The 26,644-nt window shown below is 45.1% G+C and overlaps 1 long non-coding RNA gene across 2 annotated transcripts in view; it reads left to right on the top strand.

Moving 5' to 3' along the window:
- LOC144806456 (uncharacterized) overlaps positions 1-26,644 on the top strand; it is a 75,017-nt gene that overhangs the window by 36,367 nt on the left and 12,006 nt on the right. For both annotated transcript variants that reach the window (XR_013605810.1, XR_013605808.1), the window contains 2 exons: positions 524-642; positions 21,142-21,298. This is a non-coding gene — a long non-coding RNA (uncharacterized LOC144806456). The remainder of the gene's footprint in view (positions 1-523; positions 643-21,141; positions 21,299-26,644) is intronic.

Below are 26,644 nucleotides of genomic sequence, written 5' to 3'. Positions count from 1 at the left end.
CAAGTAGGATTTCCTGGGTGTGAAGGGCGGCTGATTCCGATTGGGTGCTTGATAGTTTTCCAGAAACTCATGTTTTTGATTGTTCATGTAGTTAATGAAACATGCCTAGGCGTTTTATCTCTTCAGTTGACAGAAGCTGCAATAAAAGTTTCTTTGTCGTTGCAAAAAGATATGAACGGCCGACGAGCCTCTCTCTGTCAAAGAATGAAAGGGCTGGGGAACTGTCAGTCATCTCACTGCTAAGCAGAGCAGTGTCATGCTTCATCCTCCGTCAGGCCTCTGATTTTGACCAACATCGCTTAGAACACTGGGACTTTAGAGCCCATCCTTTTAAAGAGAAAAACAAAACTACAAGTCCCATAAGCAATAGTGGTGGAGGGTGTCACACATGACCAGGCGCAACATCCGATTCAGCATATCCAGTTTCATTTTATAAGTATTTGACACAATATTGAATTTATAACTTTTGTTTTTTATGGTCATGAGTCACCAGAATACTAAAAACATGTCTTTTATTTTCTAGGTCAATTAAGTAATGGTCACCAGCTTGGAAGCTCTGTTAATTCTTCAGTATTTGTCATTGATCTCCACATGTGGCTGGTTTGGGTCTGCCCCCTGCATCGTTCCTGATAACTCACACAGGTAAGGAGCTTGTAGCAGCAACATGATAACCCCATACTCGTCTGTAAGAAGTGCGCTCCGAAGCAGGTATCCGATAATTTTTGTGAATCAAGGAAGGGCCAATATCTGCTATGTACATTTGTTAAAATAAAACACAATCATATCACAGTATACTGTTCCGGAGGTTCAGTCCCAGAGTCATTATCTGTAACTGAACGCAGACACCCTAGGACGCATGTGCTTTTAAGACATGTTGCGTTCACACACCTGAAGGTGACCTGCTTCATCATTGGGCTATACTCCTCACCAGGCCGGCGCTACAATGCCTGGCGGGCACCACAAGAGGGCACTTTGTTGGACATCTTTTAATAAGTACGCCGGATGCGCATAGTAGGACAGAGGATGTTGTGTCATTAGATGTGAGATTGGTGAAAGTCTGAATATAAGATCAACTATCGACCAGTTGCCACAATATAGTTAATCCTGGTCCATGTTGAGATTAAAAACAGTGGCAGAGAAATTGAATAACTAATGGCCCCTATCACTGTGTGAAAGTGTCGATCACCTATGGACCTGCTGGTAAGCTGGGGTCTATACTTCAGGTCAACTTTGTTCATGCCCTGTGTAGCCATGGAGCAATCTGTTGGCATTTCATCAGGCCCAAATATGGGAAAATGGGTAAATGTGACCTAATCTTCTCCACAGCGTGAGGAGCTCTGTAACTCAAAGCCCTGTACTGTGCATAGGTGATAAGGTGCCTATTACCATCTTACCACCACAGGTGAGCGCTGTCTAACAGAGTGCACTAGATACGGTAATCCTCCTAAGGGTCAGGACATACTGACTTATCCAATAGCGAGGACGCCGCATCAGAAGGCAACTGGTTTGAAAAGCACATGTTTCCTAGAGTGCGTTCAGTTAGAGATAATGTCTGTGGGACTGAACCTCCAGAACAGTATACTGTGAGTTGATTTATATGAAGAATGTGTATACTGGACTGTCATTTTCCTCGTCATCTCTTGTGATATGTAAAATAAAACACAACACACAGGGAGGCCAACAAATCTATCATACATTTAATGCAAAAATAGCAAAAGGCCAAGCAAACTAACAAGTCACAATTGTCTTTGCAATGGACGAGAGCATCTACCCTAAAGCAAGTTGGAGTATATAATGCTAATGCTACACAATGTATTTTTATACACTTTTCTCCTAATACAAGTCAATGAAACCTGAACACGTGATAGAAACAGTTACTGAAACAACACTAATGAGTAGGAGGCAGGATCTTCTCTCGAGAGGAATGTGAGGAGTCTGTGAGGTGCAGATAAAAGATACACAGACAAGCTGCAGAATTCACTGTTTCTGGAAATAACACTTCTGTTTGTCAATGTTCAATTTACTACAAGATGCAGGAAAGTGTGCAGATGGACATCACTAAATAAAAGGGTTCTGGGCCCTAATAGAATCATGTAACTTTGCAGGTTATCATTCTAGCCAACTTGAGTCATTAGTAGGACTAGTGATCATACTAACCAGCTTCAGTCAGTATTGGCCCCCTGAGACCTATTATCCTGCTAAGTAACTCCAGTCAGTAGTGACCCCTGTACCTTAAATCCTGCAAATATTCAAAACCGGAGGTCAACTCTACTGCCAACCAGTTCCAGTCAATATTGACATGTATTGTTACCCTGCTTGTAAGGAATACCAGAGGCTAGCGTTGTTGCTAGCCAGCTCCAGTCACCAGTGGCCCGTCACATATTATCCTCAATAGGATCAGTGCCCAAGGCCTGTGCAGCTGCTAACCTGCTCTAGTCAGGAGTGACCTCCCAGACCTGTTATTCTGCATATAATCAGCAAGGCTTTGGCCCTAATAACACTCACCCCCACATCCTTACCGTATAATAGCAATATAATTTATTTACTTACATCATACGGTAGGTACCGCACTATTTCACACGATCCCAAAAACAAAGAAAATCTAAATTTGCCTAATTGTTTAGCACTCCACCATGGCAAAAATGACCAAATCACACCAAGCACTATAGCCTGCCACATCACATGGCACACTCAGCCACAACATGACAAGATACCACGGCAGGGATTTGGGGCCATTAATCCTCTTTTCGAGGCTTGTGTGCTGTATATGCACATGCTTTACGTACTCCTGCCATCTTGTGTTGGGTCCGGATGTTTGCAAGTTATTTTCCTTTGAAGAAGCCTTTCCAGTCACGAGGTAAGGTGACTCCACCTTTCGGTGATAGTGCGCATGGGCATCGACTGCATTGTTAGATTGTTTTTTAGACCAAACGGGTTTGGATGTGTATTACTGCACTCCGAAACCGCTCTTCGGGTTCCCCTCAGTGCGCAGTCCACTCTACCCTCAACTGTATTGTTTCAGTACACGTTTCTCTGTTCTCCGTGTTTCAAATCAATTGGCAAACTCTCCATTTTTGATAGAAAACCTCGTGGGCAACCGTCGGGCCTTGCTGCCATCTGCAAATGGAACGGACTCCATTCTATTTCTGTCCTGGGTGCCGCGCCAAGTACCCTCGCATCGACGTACATCAAGTTTGTAACTTGTGCATCTCTCCGGAGCACAAGAAGAAGACTGCGACGCTTGTAAGTCGTTTCGGTCCAAGAGGACTCTTCACGATCATCAGGCTCGATGATGAGGGAGACAGCATCAAAGCATTCAACACACTATGGAGATCTTCGGGGAAGAATCTGACCAAGACGAGATAGAAGCGTCCGCCGTAGAAGAAGAGGCCCATCTCCATGCCAGAGCACAATCGATGGGGCATGCTGGGGTAGCCATGTGATTGCAATTCTACGTCATACCATTACCATAGGCGACTGACCAAATGTATAGGTTATCTTGCGCCCTTCTGACATCTAAACAGGCCTAATAAAAAGCATTTGGGTGTCAGCTCAATACTTAGTTGTGTGGCATGCACCATTTCTTCGACAGCTAGTTTGATCTCACATCAGAGTACTGGCTGATAGGTCTGACGACTCCAGGAGCAAAATAAATATCTGCATTTCCAACCACAGATTGGTATTATCAGTTCACTGTAATGCCCTTTGGTTTGAAAAATGCTTCTGCCACTTTTCAAAGGTTGGTGAACTAAGCCCTTGCTGTATTGGAATCCTTGAGTGCAGCATTTCTACACAATATTGCTGTCTGTAGCTCCACCTGACAGGATCACCTGATTGACCTTAGGAAAGCACCGGGGGCTCTGAGAAGTGCAGGCCTCGTTATCAAGGCATTCAAGTGCCAGATAAGGCAGGGAAAGGTTGCCTACTTGGGTCACTTTGTTAGTGGAGGCCAGGTTCAACCTTTGCAACCCAAGATCTAGACCATTCTGGACTGGGTGGCTCCAACTACCCAGACTCAAGTGAGGGCCTTCCTTGGCTTCCCTGGATTATGTCAAGCAATTAATTGTGCAGACCGATGCCTCTGAACATGGTACAGGAGCAGTGCTATCCCAAAAACATGACCACGGTCAAGATCAGCCACTGGCTTTCATCAGTAGAAGGCTAATCCCCAGGTAACAACGTTGAAGTGCCATTTAGATGGACGCCTTTGCTGTGGTTTGGTCCCTCGAGAAGTTTAGGTCAAACCTCTTTGGCTCCCCGCCATTCCTGAGGCCGCGGTGTTTCCCGGAGGTGCAACAGGTCCCCCACTCTTCGGTTCCTCTTCTAACTTCCAGGTCTGGCCTTTGCCCGTCCTGCTTGGCTTTGATGACGGCCGCCTTAGTTTACAGCCGTCGCCCACAGAGGACCTGCTTTCTCCACTGTGGGGCCCTATGGAGGCGGGTGCGGCCTTCGCTCACGCAGTGTCCACGGCTCTGGGTTTTCTGCGCATGGGTGACCCGGTTGCTCATTTCCCGGTAGACCATCTTTTGGAGGTTCTCCACCAGGGCTCTGGTGGGAGGGAACTATTGCTACCCTTTGAGGGTTCGCTCCTTTGTTCCCTGATGGAGACCTGGGGGCGTCCCGCCACAGGCGATCCGGTGCTCCAACACCTCCTGCACCGGCACCTTCCAGCGCCACGTGACCTGGCATGTCTTTCCCTCCACCCCTCTGCCTCCAGTACACTTTTGCGGGCTTCTTTTCCCTCCTTACCGCCACTGTTATCTCTGCCATCGCGGGAGGCCCGCTGGCTGGACTCTTGGGGACACAATATGTTCGTCTCGACCAGCGATGCTTTGCGGGCCCTTAACACCTTATGTGTGTTGGCTAGGGCCACCTCTTCTTTTTGGGACTCGGCTGAGTCCATGGGATTCGCCGCTTCACTGTTTAGGTCGACTTACGGCATCATGCGTTGGATGGCCGAGAGCTAGCAGCGTTTATTCTCCGCTCCGCTCTGGACATCTCTGAGGTGCTGGGCCATGCCATGGCTACCTCGGTCGCCCTCCGTCGGCATGCTTGGCTTGGTGACAGTGTGTTCCCTGTAAATGTTCGGGAGCGGCTGGTTGATCTTCCATTCGGTGGCACTCTGTTATTCCATGCCCGGCAGACTCCGCCATCCAGAGGTTCTTGGCAGGGCTCCATCCTCCTCCTCCTCCTCCTTCTCCTTCTCCTTCTCCCCCTCAGTGACTGCTGAGTTGATCTGGTTCTTGGACCTTCTTTTGGGCAGGTTGCCCTGGCTGTGAAGTGGGTTTTATGGCCACTCGAGTCCTCCTTGCTGAGACTGTGGCTTTGTTGGCTGCTGGAAGGCCCTTTGTTGACTGTGTTTGTTTTTGCTTGAGTTATCTGCACAGACTTGGCCCTGAGATTAGGCCTTCTGTTTTTCTCTTGGGCTGCTTGGCAAGCCTTCTGCTGTTTTTTTTCCCCGTGGCTCTTTTGTTTTTTCCTCTGCTGCGGAAGTTTCTTCCAAAGAGGGATCCCATGTCTTGGGACTTAACGTACCCTATGTGGGGTAGTAGTAGCTGTTATATAGCTTGCGCTCTACTAGGGAGTTATGCTCGCCTTCGGGCCTATGCTCTCCATGGCGTTTATGTATGTTGCTGATGCTTCTTTAGGTCGTGTGCGTGGACCCCTCGTAGTAGTGTGTCCGGGCATTTCCTTGCCTTCATGCTCCTTTCCTGGAGGCTGGGTTGGTTCTGTGTTTCTCCCTTTGTCAGGCATAGCCTTCCCGGTCTTCCTGGGGCCCCCGGGCTGTTCTTCCTGCTTCTGGCGGCTCATTAGTGCTGGCACCGCTCTGTCTGATCTGTTGCCTTCCGTCTATGGTGGGCTTGCCTTCTTTTTCATCGTTTACTTGGGCCCTCTAGGCTTTTCTTCTTCCTCTTCCTTGCCCTGGCATTGGATGGAAGCTCTGTTGCCTTGTAGGGGCGTGGGGTGCTTCGGCCTCCCTGGCCTTGCCCGTGGTTCCTCTGTTGAGAGTGAACAGGCTTTCTTCTTCTTCTTTTTTCTTCTTCTTCTTCCACTCTTGGGTTCGGTGGTGTTCTGCTTGTGGGGGGCTGGGAAGACGGGGCTCTTCGCCCTGTCCATTGGATTAGTCCCCTGTCTTGTCCAGGCTGGTGGGGTCCTTCCGCAGACCCTTTTTTCCCTAGGGTATGGCTAGGGTATCTATTCAACGTTAAGGAATCTGTGGCTAGTAGTCTCTATCAGATGTACGAGTTACTTCCCTTCGCTAACGATGTATCTGGTAGAGACGATTCTAGCCGTAGATTCCTTCACGGCCCGCCCTTCCTCCCCGTTCTGCGAGGACCCTTTGGCTTGCCCTTCTGCACTCGCCTCCCGGTGGATGGCTATGATGAGTGAGTGCAGTCTTTCGCTCTCTCGCCAAGACGTTGTCTTGCTTTGTTCCTTCCTCTTCCTTGGCAATTTAAAGACTGGGTCTATAGGTACTCCTGTGCCCCTCTGCTCTGGTTGCTCCAGGATTGAGGCTGGCGTCCTTTCATCCCTCTTGTTCCTGAGGGTCCTGGCCCCTCTGCTATCCTCTGGGTTTGTGTCATTTGGCCGTGCCCTGTCCTGGCTCCCTTGGGGGGGTTGTGGCACTCTGTGCTGGGGTTGCCTTGGACGTCTTTCGTTCCCTTTTTTCTTGGAACTTGCTCCCCTTCATGGGTCTTGGTCGGGGGTGTAGTCCTGCTGCATGTTGTCATGATATTTTGCATATTTTCCTTGTCTTAAGGGGGTACTGTTTTCATACTGGCAGAGTGGCTGCTCAGGGCTGTGCTCTGTTCTTTCTTCTTTCCCTGCTTTTGGGTACTGCAGTGTTGGCACTGCTCCTTATTGTGTTCTTCGTCACAATTCCTTCTTTTCCATTTTTCTGCTGTTTCACACACTGGTCCCATGCTCCCACAGTTTCTCTGCTGGCTCCACGTTGTGGTGCGGAAAAGTTCTCCGAACAAAACTGACGTAGGCGCGCCGGGGTGGGACTTATGTGACTTTGCTGACGTCACGTACGCGGACGACGCCTGGTCGGAGTCGCGTGATGCTGTCCCCCCAGCGCACAGGGATGCTGTGGCAAAAAGTTTTCCAGATCCAGTTTCACGCCTGAGGATAATTCTACGTTAAGGAATCTGCGGCTAGAATCGTCTCTACCAGATACATTGTTACCGAAGGTAAGTAACTCGTACAACAGGTACATCATAGAAAGACTGATGGACATATTGAAGCGGACCTAGAGATATATGCATAACACAGAAAATATAGCGGTCTTGATTTAGAGTTTGGTGAGCAGGGTACTCCTTCACAAGCATGTTTGAGTATCCTGTCCAACAAACGGATGGTCTGCCTGACCTAAAGCAAGTCAGGTGGAGTGTCATGTGTCGAGCCTTGCTTGGGTGCCGTTGGTTTAAATACATCGGACGGCCATTCCTTTTTAGATCAAGCAGTCTGATGTATTTTTCTCTTATTCAGGACCACCAGGGAATACCTGGCAGTCGTGATGAGAATCTTTTTTTTAAATGAACCCCACTTCCTGGGGGAAAATTAATTAGGGAGAAAGTTCCTAGGGTGCGAGGGTGATTAGTTATTGGTTTTTAAAAACAAACTACTGCTTTGGAAGCTTGTTTTTGAAAAACACACAAGTTGGTGAATGGCCGCCTGAAACATGGCAGCCGCTCACCACCCCTGCAGTGCCTCCAGAGGAGCCACCATGGCTGCTGCTCTTCTGAAGGAACAGAGAGCGCAACAGGGCCAGCAGAGATCTCTAACAAATCGGGTGACCCTTTGGACTTTAAATCAAACACATAGTCTTGATAATTGACAAATAGAGGAGTGGAGAAAAGAGAGTTAATTAGAATGCTGCCGCTATGTGATTTCTTGTATGTGAATAAGTAAATGACAAGACGCTGCGGTGTTCCTTACCTTAACTCAGCCTTTTTTTAAAAAACCTGCTATATATGTCGCATTGATTTATCTCTGCAATGCCAGCTGAGCAAGTTACTGGTTATGTTAAATTATGTCATACTGGATTGCGGTCTAGAAAACATACAAGGACCAAACGCTTCAGCTTGACAAAGCAAGGCAGTTTCAGTGCCGCCTCTCTGTTCAGTCTAGTTCCAGGGCGACGGGATAGGTAGCGGCTACTGGGTTGAGGTCACTTTCCTTTGATGTTATGTGACCTGTCCTAGTAATGCTGCGCAAACTGACCAAGTAAACCCTTTTTTGTACTTGACTCTCAAGTTAGCGAGGGCGAGCAGTCACAATATTCTCAGCTTTGTAATGTCGACTGCTTGAACTCCGAGCTCAGCAATAGATCAACAGACTCGATTTAATAAATGACCAGCACGCTGCTTATCTTGCCAAGACACAGTTACTTTTAAAAGCTCTTTTTATTGAACTAGTGCTCAATCGATGGTGTTGAAAACAAAAATACAGTGCACATTAGTGAGAGTGATTAGACCAAAAACACAAAGTCTGCAAATATGGAGTGAGTAACATAGCTTGGCTTGTCCTGACACTCCCTGGCTAAATACGACTACATAAAACTAGCTCGCATATTTAACTTTCACTACTTCATGGCGCGTCACATGGCCCGGTAGCTCTGCCATCCCTCCCATATCTTTTCCCATTTACAAGGGCAGCCCCTACTGAGATACACCCTGTGTCCACCCGTTGACACCAATCAAGATCTGCTTCCCAATCCTCCACCCTGGGGGGGGGGGGGGGAGCTGGCTCCCCAACCGCTGCAATATTACGCTTGCCAACCGCCGAAGCCAGGGCCAGTCATATTCTGCGAATACTATGCCATGTCACCTCACTTGTGATATTCAGGAGGCGCCATTTGCCCCCACGGGGATCGCTAGTCCCATGACCTGGGACATTATTCTCATGATCTCTACCCAGTAGCATTGAATTACCGGACAACTCCACACCACATTAAAAAAAGCCCCCCCCACCCTCACATTCCCTCTACACAGAGAGGTGGCCGCCCGCCCTATTCGGTGCAACAAAGCTCTGGAGTAGTAGGTCCTATGTAGGATCTGTAGTTAAATTAGACCAAAACGAGTTCTAGTTGCCACCTCCCTGGCACCCTGAATGGCCTCAACCCAATCGCCTTCTCCAAGCGTGCCTAGATCCCTCTCCCACACATCCCTCCGCGTCCCCAAGGGATCCAGAGAACTGTATCAACTTCCTATAGATGGTTGAGATTGCTTTTTCGGTCAGGGGATTAGATTAGTTAGATGAGATTAGTTAGCAGCTGGTCCTCCAGTGGGGATGCATCAGGCAACAGCTCCCCTTCCCAGATGTGACCTTGCAGAGCGTGATCCACCTGCGAATTTCAGAACCATTTTTAGTCACCTAATTTATACTTTTATTGTAGGATCGTGAAGGACTCAAGCGCCTTTCCCCTCCACACATCGCCTGGCCGTTCTAAGCTCATCAATCCCCATTTTGTGAAGCCCTGCAATACTCCTGCTGCAATTAAGATATCACCATCATACAGTGGAGTAATTTCAGTCCGCTTACCTTCTCAGCCTAAACACTTGGTAGCCTCTCTTCACACCCTTACCAATGTTTGGATATGGGTAGGTAGGGTGGGTAGGTAGGGTGCACTCATACTTTCTTCAATACAGCACCGGGGTGGGGTAACCTCTCTTGTCCATGGCCAATCTATCTACCTGGTTAGCAGGATCCTCACGGTCCACAAAAACCCAGTTGTTGACTGCCACCAGCTGCGTGGACCAGTAATATTTGACAATGCTCTGGACCGCCGGTCCACCTTAATAAACTCCCCTCTGCAACTTACTGTGAAGTGCCACTATCCCACAACAGGAGCCGAAGTTCTCAGTCTACCCTTTGAAAGAAAATGTCCGGTGGGATCTTAAAGGACGTTTTTTGCACGATGTACAGGAGACCCTGGAGGGTCATCACTTTAAATAGGGCCACCCGGCGCAGTAAGGATAGCGGGAGTGCCTGCCAGTTTGGGGTATCCCTGTGACACCGGTCTAATTTCGAAAGCATGTTCCTGCCTGTGGCTCTCTTGTAATGAACACGCCCAAATATTTTGTTTGAAATCTATTTTTATTTTGTAGGTAAAGAATACAAAACAGGTCCTGATGTACACAGCGTAAAGCCCACAACCCTATTTAGGGTCGGCAGCGTACTGTAAGAGAGTCTCCAAGAGTATGGAGAATCAGTAGCAAAGTAGCTTGAACACAGCATGTCGCTTACAACCCTTGCTGCGCCGGACGCGTGACACATTATGTATAGCAATATTGGTCTATTGTGGGAAGTCGCAGGACCCTTTAAAAACAACCACACTAAGAACACGGGCAAGAGGCCCATAAGAAGTGAGCAGTGATGAGTAGACAGAAAAGTGTCAGAAAGAGAAGAGGTAGTAGGAAAGACAGATTACGCCCAAATATTTAAAGCCATGTAGTGCCACCCGAGCTGTGCACCTAGAGTGCAGCCGCAGGGTCCCTGCCTCCAGCAGGAATATTAAGGACTTCTTCCAATTGATCTTATATCCTGAATGATCTCCAAATATGTGAATAATTTGTAGGATTCGTTCACTCGAGAAGACTTGTTACGTTTCATATAGCAAAACGTCAGCGTAGAGGAAGATTCTCTCATCCCACTCCTGATAAACATGAATACCCCATATGAGAGGTCCTGCCGAACCCATGCACGTGAGAAGAACATAGGAGACAAGGAACATCCCTGTTGGAGGGCAAAGACTCCGGAGACTGTATTATTGACGCGCATGCGCGCTAGAGGGGCCACATACAAGAGCTCCATTAAGTTGTCGGAGATTTAAGCGTGTTCCCTGGTGTGGCATAAAGCCCGATTGATCAGGATGACCCACTGTTGCAATTACTGTCCGCAGGCAGATCGCCAGGGCGTTCGCAAGGACCTTAGTCTCAAAATTAAACAGGGAGGTAGGTCTATAAGTCCCACATTTTTGGGATGACCGCCACCTCAGACGTTCTTTGGTCCTCTGGGAGACACCCTTATTTTCAGGCAGTCTGAAACCTCCTCTGGAGGCACTCCCTGGTTTTATCGGTCATGCTTTTATATAATTCTAAGGGTAGCTCATCAGGCCCCATCGCTTGCCCTGTTTGCAAGGTTCCTATTGTCTTATTTATTTAGTCTACTGTCAGGTCTTGGTCTAGTGCGTCTCGGTCCTCATTCGTTAGCATTGGCAGGGTCAGGTCTTTCAGGAAGTCTCTCCCAGTATTTCCGTCCCCTTGTTGTCAGTGTCCTCAAGGATCCAGTTCCGTCCTTTGTCTTGTCTCTATAACCATGCAAGCAACTCATTGGCTTTATCACCGACATCATAGAGACAATGCTGGGTAGTCAGCGCGTGAGTGCCAGCTATTTTCCATTAGTGCTCTTAATGCGTGCTGCTTCAGTTGATGGTGTAATGGGAGAGAAACTGATTCAACAAAACACTGAGGGTGGAGGGTGCTAGGGGAAAGTTTACCGACCTAAACTGCTATGACCCCTAATTACTTAACTACACCAACAACAAATAGCAGTAAGTCAAACAAATTATATATATAACTTAAGTATGTATCTGTGTGTAAACCTTAATACATAGAAAGGTAGTAAGTGAGATCTTGCCTGTGGAACATCATCCAAATGTGCGAGTTCCCATCAGTCAACTCAGGAGACCGCCCTTCATCATTTGGGGACCGTCACGTTTAGAAGGTCGAATATCCACAATAGATTGGCAGATGTTATAAGCCTAATCTATATCGAACGTGTCAAGAGGAAAGCGTGTCTGTGGATGACTGAGTAGCAGTGCAAAAGAAATAAGTGGGAGTGAATCAGTGAACAGTAAAGCAGGTGGTCTCCCGCTGCTCCTTCAGTCTGTCTCCCCAACAGACAGCCCAGAGGGACGTCCGGGGTACCGACGGAGAGAGCGGTTCTCCAGGTACCTGAGCTGCAGCCAGGTGAGGTGGGGCTATTCCTTCCTGCTAATAAGTCAGGAAGATGGTAACAGATCACGTTTAAGGTGATATTAATTCCTCTTTTTTTAGCAGTAGCATTCAATTGTCCTGAAGAAGCAGCGGGAGACCACCTGGCTCCGGTAGTCTGCAGAAACATGTCGACCTAAGATACTTCCTAGTAGTTATTTTGTTACACTACTACTGCACTGTTTTTAGATCTTGGGACTGAAGGGGTACAGAATAAATGTTTTTTCCCCTGCCACTACCCAATCTTAAAATTCTTTTGCTTTACTGTTCAATAGTTGGTGGAAAGGCACTAGTCTCTAGCACATGCGCGGTGCTGCTTGTGTCTATTGCGCATGAGCGGGGGTGAGACACTAGTTATTAGTGCAGGTGCGCGGTAGAGTATGTGTTGTGTTGAAGTATGCAATCTGCCACTATCAATAGTGCGGGCATGGAATTTCAAGGAGGTGCATTAGGTCGGGCATAGTGTAATGAATCATCAAAAGTGTAATGGCACTGGTGGTACCATTATTGTGATTATCGCAAATAATTGGGGGTGGTGTCGCTAAAATATATATGCATGAGATACAAAGTGTGATGGGGCATAAGTAAACACTCTTACGCTTAGATTTTGCAGCCAATGCCTCCAGGAGTGAAGCGGTAAGGGGTTGACCCTGTAGGGAAATAATGTTGGCCACTGGGAGTTAGAGACCTGTAAGGTTCACCAGCACTATCAGTGCACACCAACTTGCTTTCCTGGACCTAAATATAACAGTCAAAGATGGCAGACTCACCACGACAACCTACTATAAACCCACGACCAGAAACTCTTTACTCCACTTCACAAGCTTCCGCCCACGCCCGCTAAGGGAGAACCTTCCCTTCGGGCAATTCTTACGTATACGCAGGAATTGCAGTGATATAGCAGACTATAAAAAACAGTCCGCTGAACTATCCAAGAAACTGGAGGCCCGGGGCTACCCACCAGCCATCATCTCCAAAACCAGGAAGAGGGCCAGGAACCAGAATAGAGAGGCCCTCCTTGAAACCACAGCTAAAGAGGAGCAGGAACAACCTATCACCTGCGTCACTACGTACAACACAGCCTCCAATGAGGTAGCCAAACTCATTAAGAAGAACTGGAAGATCTTGAATTCTGGCCAGAGGCAGTGGGACATACCGCGTTTTGCTTACAAGAGAAGCAATAACTTGAAGGACCAACTACTTAACACCCGTCCCAAAACACATAACACACAAGAACCGAACACCATTCTGAATGCATGGGGCCTACCAAAAGTAACTGGACACTACCCCTGCAATGATTGCAGTGTGTGTCACTTAACCACCCACACCAAAACTCTAACCCTAGAACCTAACAAGGTGTGGACACAACGCAGCCACACCAACTGTAATTCACGTAATGTGATTTACCGTCTCACCTGCTCCTATGGTCTCCGCTATATCGGCATGACCACCCGCAAAATACCCACTAGGGTCACTGAGCACAGAAGCACCATTAGGTGTAAGAAAAACATCAGTAAATTAACCAACCACTTCATCACCCATGGCCATACCCCAAATGACCTCACATGGACAGTCATCGAACAAATCCCTGAGCAGGCATTAGACAATGAAAGAAGACTGATGAGCAAAGAACAGCGTTGGATCTATCGCCTTTCCTCACACATCAATGGCCTGAACGATGCGATCCCTTGGAACTCAGTCACATGCTGACGTAAACCTCTATACAGAGGTCTTTACTAGTACCCATTCAACCCAGTTGACCTATGAACTCCCACTCAACTGAGGCTACCACCCCTAATCGTGCCCAACTTATATCGGGTTGTGACTAGTTGCCATACCCAGCCATAGCCTCCTGCTCCTACAGCAACCTGTTATGATTTATTACACTATGCCCGACCTAATGCACCTCCTTGAAATTCCATGCCCGCACTATTGATAGTGGCAGATTGCATACTTCAACACAACACATACTCTACCGCGCACCTGCACTAATAACTAGTGTCTCACCCCCGCTCATGCGCAATAGACACAAGCAGCACCGCGCATGTGCTAGAGACTAGTGTCTTTCCACCAACTAGTGTCTCACCCCCGCTCATGCGCAATAGACACAAGCAGCACCGCGCATGTGCTAGTGTCTTGCCAGCGTCCATGAGCAGACCGCTAGGAACACACCCGGGGTAGTCTGTCTACTCTTACTCCCAGCTACAGGTGCAGATAGTTAATCCAATTAGCAAGCATATAAAAACGAACAAGAAACTCCAGCTCTTTCTACCGGAGCACAAGGACGGTGCAACAGGTACAAGGCAGGCTCTGACCAGAAAAGCTGCGAGTATGACAACCTCCAAGCAACAATCTCTGGGTAAGCGTTTTTCCCTCCTTAGACGTCTCTAACTCCCAGTGGCCAACATTATTTCCCTACAGGGTCAACCCCTTACCGCTTCACTCCGGGAAGCATTGGCTGCAAAATCTAAGCGTAAGAGTGTTTACTTACGCCCCATCACACTTTTATCTCATGCATATGTGTGATACCCGTGTTTTAGCGACACCACCCCCAATTATTTGCGATAATCACAATAATGGCACCACCAGTGCCATTACACTTTTTCCGACTGTAGTCTACCCACTGAGCACTGTAGATTCGGCATTCTATGTATATGACTATGTGGCGAAGACGCCTATTTGACTCTCCTCTTCTTACATGTTTTGTCTATGTCTTCAATGTTGTCGGTACAGGCATATATGAGAAGGGAATCCCCCCTCTCACACTTAGAGAAACACCTTAGTGAGTGTAACACATAGCCTGGATTACACTCCTTTTGAACCTGCACTACACTCTATTTTAAAAAGGTCCTGAGGAAAGCCAGATTTAGTTTAAGGCACTGGCTGAAACATGTCGACCAACTGATGGATGTAGGAGGTAGTAACTCGCCTCCCTTAATCATCCCCAAGCCTTATTTTAACCGCTGACGGGGGCCCAGTTATTAAAATGTTATTTACCCTCGAGTACTGGGACCCTCGCCAAGCCGTTTTAACTCACACTTCATTTTACACCTCACACTACACTCTCAGTAAAATACCAGCTCCGCTGTAATCAGGCGTCGCAGCACACCCGGGGCACATTAGGTGTCACTGGGTGGGCCCGATGATGAAGCATGCCACCAACCAGGTTGGTGGGTGAGGGCTTCATGAACTCACCAACGAGGTGCCTATGACAAATCTAATCAGAGTCCTAACAATATTGGTCATATTAAAACTTGGAATTGACCATAAGCAATTTTGCCATTGTATTTCAACATCTCTATCGTAAGACCATAGCATATTCATGTTATAATCACCGGTAATAATAATCTCAGGTTGGGTGCCATTGTCCAGTTGCTGCAATATCATAATGATCAAATCGGTCGCCATTGTTCTTCGTAATTATATATGTTGATTACTACAAGAGATTTAATTATATTTTGTTCCTTGTATCGTATTTTGACAATAAGATAATCATTTTGACTTGGGACGTCCATTTCACTTTCCATTTTTAGCTCAGTTGATATAAAAATAGCCAAACCCCCACAAGGTCTGCCATAGTTACTTGTTGTCTAAGCTAATGAGTAATAACCCTATACCCTTCCAATCTAAAAAGAACTAAAGCCCAAGTGTCTTGTAAACAAATGATTTGAAAATAGCACAGAGTAGCGAGTTGGTTATTCTGAATCTTTGCTTGAACCCCATTTATATTCCACGAACATAATCTGACCCTTTTATTCATAATTGTTGGCCCCCTTAAAAAAACTTCAGATTGTAGATGTCAATCCTGCCTGACATTATGGAGAGCTGCTGTTAACCAACCTAATTTGAAAGTGTCAAATAATAGGTAAACTTTTTTTTACCTCTAATAATTTTAAAAGATGCCCGTTGGTCATACCTGTGAGTTTTTTAATATTGAGTATTTCTTATTATTATCGGTTCTCATTGGTTATGATTTTGTAATTTTGTTAAAACAAAAGGGCTAGGATAGGAAAGTTGCAGGGGAGTTGTTATTTTTATTCCCCAGTCTTGAAAGAGATTATGTTCTTGCATAATAAGGCTGGCGGCAGTAGATGATGTCCAAGTTACTAATGTTGATTTGCAATTATTATTCTTGACGTGTGGAATTCAATTGATTCTATGTCGGTACATTTAATTTTCTTTAATGAGGGTACTGCATTTTAATATGTTCCCACGAGTCATGATATCATTATTACCCCTAGATTAATATTCCAGCGTAGAAATTACCTGCACCACTCCTTCTTTTTGATCTGAGTTATTTTATTTAATTTGTTGCAGGCTATTTTTACCTTGAGCATGCTCAATTAACCTTCCATTATGATTATTAACAGTTTGAGAGCATGATTGTCGATGTTTATGTAACTGCTTCGGTTCGGTTCCCAGATCTTGTGGTAATTTAATATCCTTCCAGGTTTTTAACAAATCTCTCTTCGTTTCATCCCCTCTGATACTCTCACTCTTTGCTCTATTTGTTTCCAATTGTGATGGCTTATTGTCCACCTGTTTATTACATTCCTCCACTTGCAGCATTTCTAAGGACTGAATTTTCCCATACTCTATCATTTTTATACTATCAGCTTGCTTGTTTAGACATTTATATTTCATAACTGCTTGTACCTCCGATAGCTTATTAAATAGAGGGTAAAAGGGTTTTGTTGGAGACATTTGTTTACCCTCACCTTCACAATATGATATTTGGTCATGGTTGTTTCCAGTGTTCAATCTCACTATATCTGATACATTTGTATTTTTTTAATACTTTTAGAAGCTTTATTTCTTTCTTTCCATTGTTTTATCCTCTGACTTTTTGATAGATGAACCTCCGGAGCTGCGTCTGTCATTGTTGATTGTGTCGAGCATAGGTTTATCACTTCTTGATCTTTTGTTTTATCATCTATTTTTTCTTTAACAACAACAGTATTGTCTTTACATTTTATTGTATCTTTAGAGGGCAGTCGGTCTTGATGGATTGAATTCCCACATTAGGAACATTCCCTTTTACATCGTCAATTATTGTTTTTAAAATATCCGGAATGGTAGCCAGTTTGTTAATTAGTGGGGTACAACTACACTCTGCATATGTAGATATTGGCTGAGATTGTGCCCTTACTATTAGATTATTTTGTGTTGTTATCTTCTGCTCAGTTCCGGCAACAGAGGATGCCGTAGCGCTCAAGAGATCAATTTGGACCTCCTTTTTGTTGGACTGATATGTTAAAGCTTTCAGAGTTAATTGCGAGGTTTTGAAGAATAAATCCCAAATTGCTCCTGCGTTCCCACTTCCTGGTACCTGAGTACCTGGGCTATGGTGTTGCCCATTTATGAATGATAGGTCCTTATACTCCTCTTTTTGTGGTCCTTGAAAATCATCTCCCTCGTCACAAGAATTTATGAATTGTGGACTACTATTCAAAACGTCTTTTTGATACGGAGTACTCCAACGCTGCAGAGTTTCTGGGTTGCTGTTGTATTCGTCCTTATTAATTTGAGATCCCTTATTTTGATTACATTTTGGCTGGTCCTGTTTTTTAACTGAATTTATCTTAGACAGAGTAAGATCCGATTTCAGTGGGGTATTGGCTTCCCTTATGATTTTCACCCCACCATTTAGTTCATTTGGAGCTTCTTGCTCTCGTTGATTTATTTGTCCTAAATTAGATGGTTCCCCTATCCTGTGAGCTGTTCTGATTTTCACTTGCACTTCTATTGGCATTGGATGCCTAGTTGGTAGTAAGTGCTGAGTATCTCCCATTGTTAAATTTGTGCATTTTGCGTCCTCTTGTTGTGAACGACCAGTAAGTGGAATAGTTAACATCTCTAGGTCCGTTATTTGACCCCAATGGTTGACTCGGTCCTTAGTTGAATTTGACATTGGTTCGACTTCAGTTTCAGACTCAGGGTGGCCTGGTTCACTTACTCCTTGCTTAGGGGATATAATATTTTTTCTACTCAGTGGTTTAACCGGAGTTTGAAGATCACATGGGTTAGTTAGCAATTTTAGCATAGCACCGGTTGGATCTTTCATAAAATCAAACTTTGACGGCGACTTTCCCAGTTTCCCAAATGTATGGACCTTAGATGATTTAAAGGACTATACGTCACCTGTCTGTTTTATTTTAAACATATCTAATATTAGTGTTTGTTGTATTTTTCTTTTCCTTTTGATAGGAGGGAAAGGTGGCCGCTCCTTTCCTGACCTCATAATACATCCTCTAAGGTGAAGAAGTCTTGCTTCTTTCAGAGAATCAAACAGGCCAGTGACAAGACCAAACGGTGCTTTGATTGGACAAAAACACCTCCAAACACCTCCAAGGGAAAACACCCCCAAAGCACACCTCCGTACAGAACCCGCTGGTGCTGCTGGTTACCTATTTAATTAACTAATTAATTAATCGATTGATTAATATCCGATCTCCGGGTAGGGCTGTAGTCTAGGCATGCAGAGTAATTCAGGGGTCGAGGGGTGCTTCAACAGGATCAAAGTCTATTGTCACTTTCCCCTTTGCATAATTTCTCAGATTTTGTATTACAGACTTATTACAGACTGAAATGGCTCAGCGACTTACGGACCGATCAACCTTAACTACTCGCCACATGCCACACATCTCTTGTCACTTGTCACTCACCACTCACTGTTCATTGCTTGTTCGCTGCTATTCATCGCTGTCAATAGTACAAGGGAGAATTCTGGCAATCATTCAGGAGCAGTAGCGGGATCCAGAGCCAGTCCACCTACAGACGGCAGATGTAGGCACTTCCCTCCACTCCTCTTCTCATCTCTGCTCTGCTCAATGCTTGGTGTATACGTAAAATCAGGCGGCAGTTCCCTGAGTTCTGAGGAATGATTGAAGCGTGCGATGTCGGACCATAGATGCGTCCATTCCTCATCGGAAATAGGACGGTGAATTAAGTCTTCCCACATAGACATATACCGGGGGCGTGTGGAAAGCACTGTTTTAAGGAGGAAGCTATAGATAAATGAGATCACCCCTTTCATGTTAGCAGTCTTGGTGAGAAAGGCCTCAAATGTTGTGAGAGGTCGAGTAGCAGCCTCCCGTATCTGAGGTGTGAGGGCCCAGTGCATTTACTGGATATACTGATATCTTTCTGTGTTCTTCAATACAAAGTCCCTTTGACATTGATCAAAAGTAAGGGGATCAAAATTGTGGAACCAATGTATTAGAGCTAAGCAGCCTCCCCTTCTCCAGGCATCAAAGGGTCCCTCATGTTGGGCCGGGGGAAAGCTGGATTGAAATGGTTTGGAGTAAATGGGGATGGAAAAGAAGTCCATCCCCGATGTCGCCCGAAATTGAGTCCCATACTTTAAGAGTGGTGCTTGTAGGGCAGCTAAGGTCACCCTGACAGCCGCCTGGAAGAGAAGGGAGGCTCCAGCTATTTTCCTATGGCACTCTCGTCTTTGGAGACTGCTTAGCCTAGAACGTATGGCTGATATTTTCAGGGATGATGAAAAGAATTTTGAATTTAAATGGGGCCCCCTTGTCTCATTCCTCTCCCAGAGCCGTCCGTCTGCGGTGTGTCCCTCCACCATCAGAGCCCGCCATCTCTTCCAGTTTTGATCACAATCCCAGTGTCGACCAACCTCTCATTAGTATGAACACGCCACCACCACGGGTGAGGTGGGGAGTGTTTTTTGTTGTTTTTTTTTTTCTTTGTTCCTTGTTAGATTCATAATTACTTATCCCATGTTACGATGAGTTTTTCCACGCCTTTTGTCTATTCCGCATACAACACCTCGGTGGAGCAACCTGGAGAAATTACCGTTACAGAAGGACGTTGAATTTTCTTTAGACCTATCTGCTGGCTTAGCAAAGTTGCATGATCTTCTTTATCTCTATCTCTCAGCTCCTGGGCACTTAGAAGCTGTATCTTTCATTTGGCTTATCTAATAAGAGGAGGAGCTGATTTATATTGATCAATGCACTTTGTCCACCTGTTATAATTCTGTTGAGGCTTTCTGATCCCCTGCGTGGGACCAAGTGATGATGTAATTTTTGCCTGTAGACAGCAGAAAAAAAAATTAATAAACACATTTTTGACATAAATCAGGTGGCAGGCCAAGGCTCCTCTGTGCTCCTGGGTGCCCTGCAGCAGCCGCTGCACGAGCAGCACCAGCAGCGCCTTAGCACCGCTGTGCCGGCAGAGGCCGTTCCTGCCTCCATCGCAGATCCGTAGAACTTAAAGCGCCCTTATAACAGGACGCGGGTGAAGCAGGAACCGGTCACAAAACAAACCCTGGCAGTCGTCCCAGGCTCCGCTCCGCTTGCTCGTCAACTCCTCCTCGGCTCAGCCCCTCGGCTCTAATCGATACGCTCTGCACTCAACACCGTATCACAGGCCGACAACAACTGTGAACACCAACAGAGGGAAGAATCGTGTGTTTCCCCCAGTTAGTGAAAAAAACAGCATAAGCATTGGCTGCTTCTGCTGCACCCAGAGTCTTATGCGTCTTTTCAGTCTGATTTTTCTGTCTGGAAAAAGATTGTGTCCTGGTTTTCTGCACCCGGTAAATCCAGGTGCAGAAAAACCTAACAACTAATGATCAGGTGGAATAAAATGAACACATGAAAGTACGCCTTAATTTCATTGCCCTTGATTCACACTCTGGACCATAGTTGAGGGATAGGTCTAGGCATAGTCCTCACAACGCCCAATAGATTTGCTTGAGGCAGAGGCCAAAACTCAAAAGTCAGGAAACCAGATACAAGTAGGTGGTAACTCAGGGCAGGGGAAAACGCCTGTTGCCCGTGGAAGAGTCATTCCCTTCCCAGAAATCTGCATTACAAATTAATTAATAGTGTATATGTTTTTAATATCTGTTTGGTGCCAGTCCATATGACTTTCATATCTGCCTTTGGGATTCTATGTTGCAAATCCATAGGGTACATGTATCCTTTGTGAGCTTAATAAAATGTTGGAAATTCTACAAAACCTCACTCCTACATCCAAGTACTCTCATGCTACCATTCTACACTCTGCTCTGTCTGAAAAACAGCTCAGAATTTTCAAAATTCTCCATTGATTTGGCTTGTAAATTATATTTTTGGAAATGTACATGTATTAACTATTTATTTTAATACTATAGGTGATTGAAATTACGGACGAAGAAAGCAAGATTTAGCACTAAGCAACTGAATGTCAGTGCCATAAGAAGGATTATTTTGAAAAACTTAAGGACATCCAGCATTCTACGTTTAAACAATTTCCAAAAATCTAAGTGTGGCGAGGAAAGTACTATACCTGTAAGTGAAGTCTCTAATTTTGCATTTCATTAACCCAGAGCAAAGCCATATCTGTGCACACAGCATCAGAAATAATGTAGAAAGACCACTTCAGCATCCTGATCTGAAATATTATCAGAAAGACAAATTGCCTCAGCATGACAGAATAACGTTCATCTAAAGCACCATGTAATTCTAGAGAGGAAGCACACACTGCATAAAAGAAAGTTACAACTAAAGGTTTCTTCTGGATACCATCAAAGAAAAGACGCTAAAAGAAGACTTCGAAGCTGACACGTTAACAACCAAAAGATTAGAAAATCACCTTTGTTCAACAACCGTTTTTAAACAGTTACGCAAGTTTGAGACTATCTGCCTCGGGATATAACACCTTGACCCACTCTGCTCACTCTTACGAAAACCTTAAAAATTCACCACTTTATTGTGTTCATGACCATTTCAGATGATTTCCTTTTGATTGTGTACTGTTCTGCAATTCTATGTAAATCGCCTCAACATAATCTGTTGTGCAGGAGTGATATGTAGAACTTTTAAATATAAAAATGGATTAAAGGATCACCATTGCGCTATAGCTAATGTAAATAAATCCTCATCTTTAGAACTACAAACCTTAACCTTACACCAAACATAGATGTTCTGCGACTAATGATCCACAATAGTACTGTGCACGTTCTAACACCCTCAGTTACTGCCATTACATCAGTGCAAAAAGGTACTTATCAGTTTAATCATTAAATATCAGACTAACACCTTATTACTGCATTGCTAAGACCCTATACAAATAGATTTGAGAAAAACTTCAGTCACAAATGAAGTTGCTGCCGGAGAGGCTATTACCTAAATACTACTATCTGCTAGAAAAATTTCAACAGGTGTTACAGGACTGCTTCCCGACATTTTTTGCTCAATTCAAGTGTTGAGAAGATTACACACAATTTCTTTTAGAGATAAGTGCTGAACATTATCTAAACAAGCCTGACTCTAAAATCGAGGCAAAATAACCGAAGTTGGGGAAAAAAGTTACCTGTGCCCAAAAAGATACAGCCATAAATCTTATCTCACAGAATTTGACAGAATGCACACAGGGGAAAACCACTCTCAGTGCAAAGTATGCCAAAAAAGTTTCAGGCGTAAATCTTATCTCAATGAGCATATGAGAATCCACAGTGGGGGAAAACACTCTCCGTGCAAAGTATGCCAAAAAAGTTTCAGGCGTAAATCTTATCTCACTGAGCATATGAGAATCCACACTGGGGAAAAACCTTATCAGTGCTCTGAATGCCAGAAAAGGTTTAGTATCAAAGCGAGTCTATATCGACATGCATTAACCCACTCTGTGGAAAAACGTTACCAGTGCGCTGAATGCCAAAAAAGTTTCAACCGTAAATCTTATTTCACTGAACATATGAGAATCCACTCTGGGGAAAACCCTTATCAGGGCTCTGAATGCCAGAACAGGTTTTGTAACAAATCGAGCCTATCTCGACATGCAATAACCCACTCTGTGGACAAACCTTATCAGTGCCCGGATTGCCAGAAATGTTTCAAAAACAAGAGCAGTCTCACTCAGCATACAAGATACCACTCTAAGGCTAAGGAAAAACATTATCAGTGCTCTGAATGCCAGAAATGTTTCAGTGATCAAAGCACTCTGACTCGGCATACAAGAACCCACACTGGGGAAAAACCTCATCAGTGCACAGAATGCCAGAAATGTTTCATTGACAAAAACAGTCTCACTCGGCATATAATAACCCACACTGGAGAGAAACCATATCAGTGCACGGAATGCCAGAAATGTTTCAGTTGCAAACGCAGACTCAGTGAACATACAAGAATCCACACTGGGGAAAACCCTTATCAGTGCTCTGAATGCCCAAAACATTTCAAACTTAAATCACTTCTAACTGCACATGTGAGATTCCACACTGGGGAAAAACCTTATCAGTGTTCTGAATGCCAGGAAAGGTTTTGTAACCAACAAAGTCTTTCTCGACATGCAATAACCCATTCTGTGGAACATCCTTATCAGTGCTCTGAATGCCAGGAATGTTTCAGTAGAAAAAGTAGTCTCACACGGCACATAAGAATCCACACTGGGGAAAACCGTTATCAGTGCACTGAATGCCAAAAATGTTTCAGTCAAAAAAGCTGTCTCACACGGCACATAAGAATCCACACTGGGGAAAACCGTTATCAGTGCACTGAATGCCAAAAATGTTTCAGTCAAAAAAGCTGTCTCACTCGGCACATAAGAACCCACACTGGGGAAAAACCTTATCAGTGCTCTGAATGCCAGAAATGTTTCAGTGAAAAAAGACATCTCACGCTGCATATAAAAACCCACACTGGGGAAAAACCTTATCAGTGCTCTGAATGCCAGAAATGTTTCAATGAAAAAAGACATCTCACGCTGCATATAAAAACCCACACTGGGGAAAAACCTTATCAGTGCTCTGAATGCCAGAAATTATTCAGTGAAAAAAGACATCTCACGCTGCATATAAGAACCCACACTCGGGAAAAACCTTATCAGTGCTCTGAATGCCCTAAAGATTTCAAACTTAAATCACTTCTAACTGCACATGTGAGATTCCACACTGGGGAAAAACCTTATCAGTGCTCTGAATGCCAGAGATGTTTCAGTGACAAAATGAGACTCACTAAACATACAAGGACCCACACTTGGGTAAAACGTTATCGGTGCACTGAATGTGACAAATGTTTCAGTGAAAAAAGATATCTCACGCTGCATATAAGAACCCACACTGGGGAAAAACCTTATCAGTGTTCTGAATGCCACAAATGTTTCAATCAAAAAATCAATCTCACTGAGCATATAAGAATCCACACTGGGGAAAAACCTTATCAGTGCTCTGAATGCCAGATATGTTTCATTCAAAAAAGCAGTCTCACTCAGCATATAAGAATCCACACTGGGGAAAAACCTTATCAGTGCTTCGAATGCCAAAAATGTTTCAGCCAAAAATCTCATCTCACTGAACATGTGAGAATCCACACTGGTGAATAAAATTATCAGTGCTCTAAATGTCAGAAAAGATTCAGAGGTAGAGATGGTTACAAGCGCCATAAGAAAACACACCATCAAAATAATTCAGTTCTCCGAATGCCAGAAAAGCATCAATTTTAAACTCAATCTCACTCTACATGAGCAGACGCACACTGGGGAAAAACATTACCAATTTCTGTGAATGCCAGAAATTCCTATTTGATAGGCACAGCCTCACTAACTATAAGCGACTCCATACTGATGAAAAACCTTATGAGTGCTCTGAATGCCAGAAAAGCTGCAGAGAAAAACACTATTTCACCATGAGAAACTCCACACTGGAGAAAATCCTTATGCCATAAACGCTTGAATCTGAAAGACAGAGTTATGCTTCATGAGAGATCCCACTCTGGGGTAAAACCTTAGGAGTGCTCGAAATGCAAGCAAAGTTTTGGTTACAAATTACTTCTCACTTGTCATGAGCGAACTCACACGGGGGAAAAATGCCTTATGTGTGTTCTGAATGTCAGATAAGGTTTAGTCTCGAATACAATGTCATTTCACATGAGGGAATTCACACTGGACTAAAGCCATATACAGGAGGGGAAAGCCAGAAACATTTTACTGAGAAAGGAGATCTCACTACACATGTGAAATGCATCCACACCAGGTGAAAAGTAAGGCGTAGCTTGAGTTGCAGAAAAGCTTCTCACAACCTGACTTTACATGAGAGAGCACATCTTGTAGTTGCAATAGAATTCATAAAGAAACTCTTGCAGGATATCTTAGGCTGCCCGCATGCAACCTCCAAAGAAATTTCAGGCCTGGAAATATTTTTCATTGCAACAGAATCCACAATTTGAGTATCTGAAAGTTACAAAACTCTCAAGGTCTTTACTTTACACAAAGAAGTGTTAGTGCCTGCAAAAATCAACTAATTGCCCAAAAAATCACAATAATAATGTCTTAAATTTTACTCCACCCAAAAGGTTTCTACTCACCCTTGTTTCTTAACATATGACTGATATCTATTTTTTCATGATAAGATTAAGCCTATACGGAGTTCCTCAGTGAGGAACTCCGCAAAGTGACAAAAAAACTCTGGCGGTCTACGCGGAGTTCCGCAAGCAGCGGAGTGCGTAAGGGTCATGCAGTTTGTGGTGATTTCATCCCATGTCGGAGGATCATTTGGCCCTTCTCTTCCAGGAAGTTATGGATCTCTTTGTCAAACGCGTCCTTGTGCCAGAAGTAGGTCGGGTTGCTACTCCCCCTACTTCTTGGTACCCAAGAAGGACAAAGGCCTGAATCCTAGCTTAGTCCTCAGGGACATCAACCGCTTTCTCCGAAAGGAGAAGTTCAAGTTGTTAACCTTGGCTCAGATCTTGTCTGCCTTCGACCCTGGAGATTTGATGGTAGCGTTGGACTTGAAGGACACTTACTTTCACATCCCCGTCTTGCCTGCCCACCGGCATTACCTACGGTTCACGGTAGGCCACATGCATTTTCAGTTTACCACGCTCCCTTTTGACCTTACCAGCCCCCCCTCCCTCGGGTGTTCACGAAAGTGATGGCGGTGGTCGCAGCTCATCTGCGCAGATCAGGGGGTTCCAGTCTTCCCCTATCTTGACGACTGGCTGTTGAAGGCTCCCACCTCCAGACTACGACGGACTGCCTGCATTTGCTGGGGTTCTCAGTTAACGTGCTGAAGTCGCACCTGATTCTAACCGATAAGCTCCTTTTCATTGGAGCGGTTCTGGACACAGCACAGTTTTGGCTCTATCCTCCCCCGATCTGAGTTCACAGTACTGATAGATGCGTCACTCCTGGGTTGGGGCGGCCATATGGGAATGGTGGAGATCAAAGACCTCTGGTCTCCGGCGAAGTCCAGGCACCACATCAACCTTCTGGAGCTCCGGGCGATTCATCTTGCACTGAAGGCATTCCTTCTTTCTGTTAAAGGAAGAGTGGTGCAGGTGTTCACGGACAACACCACCGCCATGTGGTACTGCAACAAACAGGGCAGGGTGGGGTCGTGGACCATATGTCAAGAGGCTCTTCGCCTTTGGACATGGCTGGAACATCAGGGCATATCTCTGGTGGTTCAACACTTAACAGATTCACTGAACACCAGGACGGACAAACTCAGCCGCCAGTGCATGATGGATCACAAATGGCATCTTCACTCGAAGGTCGTGCTAGGTCTCTTTCAGTAGTGGGGAGAGCCTTGGTAAGATCTATTCGCCACCGAAGAGAATGCTCAATGTCAGCAGTTCTGCGTGTTAGAGTTTCCAAAGCGGCTGTCGCTCGGCGACGTTTTTCATTGCGAGTGGAGTTGC

The sequence above is a fragment of the Lissotriton helveticus genome, chromosome 1_2, assembly GCF_964261635.1.
Source record: "Lissotriton helveticus chromosome 1_2, aLisHel1.1, whole genome shotgun sequence".
In the NCBI taxonomy this organism is placed as follows: domain Eukaryota; kingdom Metazoa; phylum Chordata; class Amphibia; order Caudata; family Salamandridae; genus Lissotriton; species Lissotriton helveticus.
Note: the sequence above shows the minus strand (reverse complement) of the source record. Positions and strands in the feature narration are given on the sequence as shown.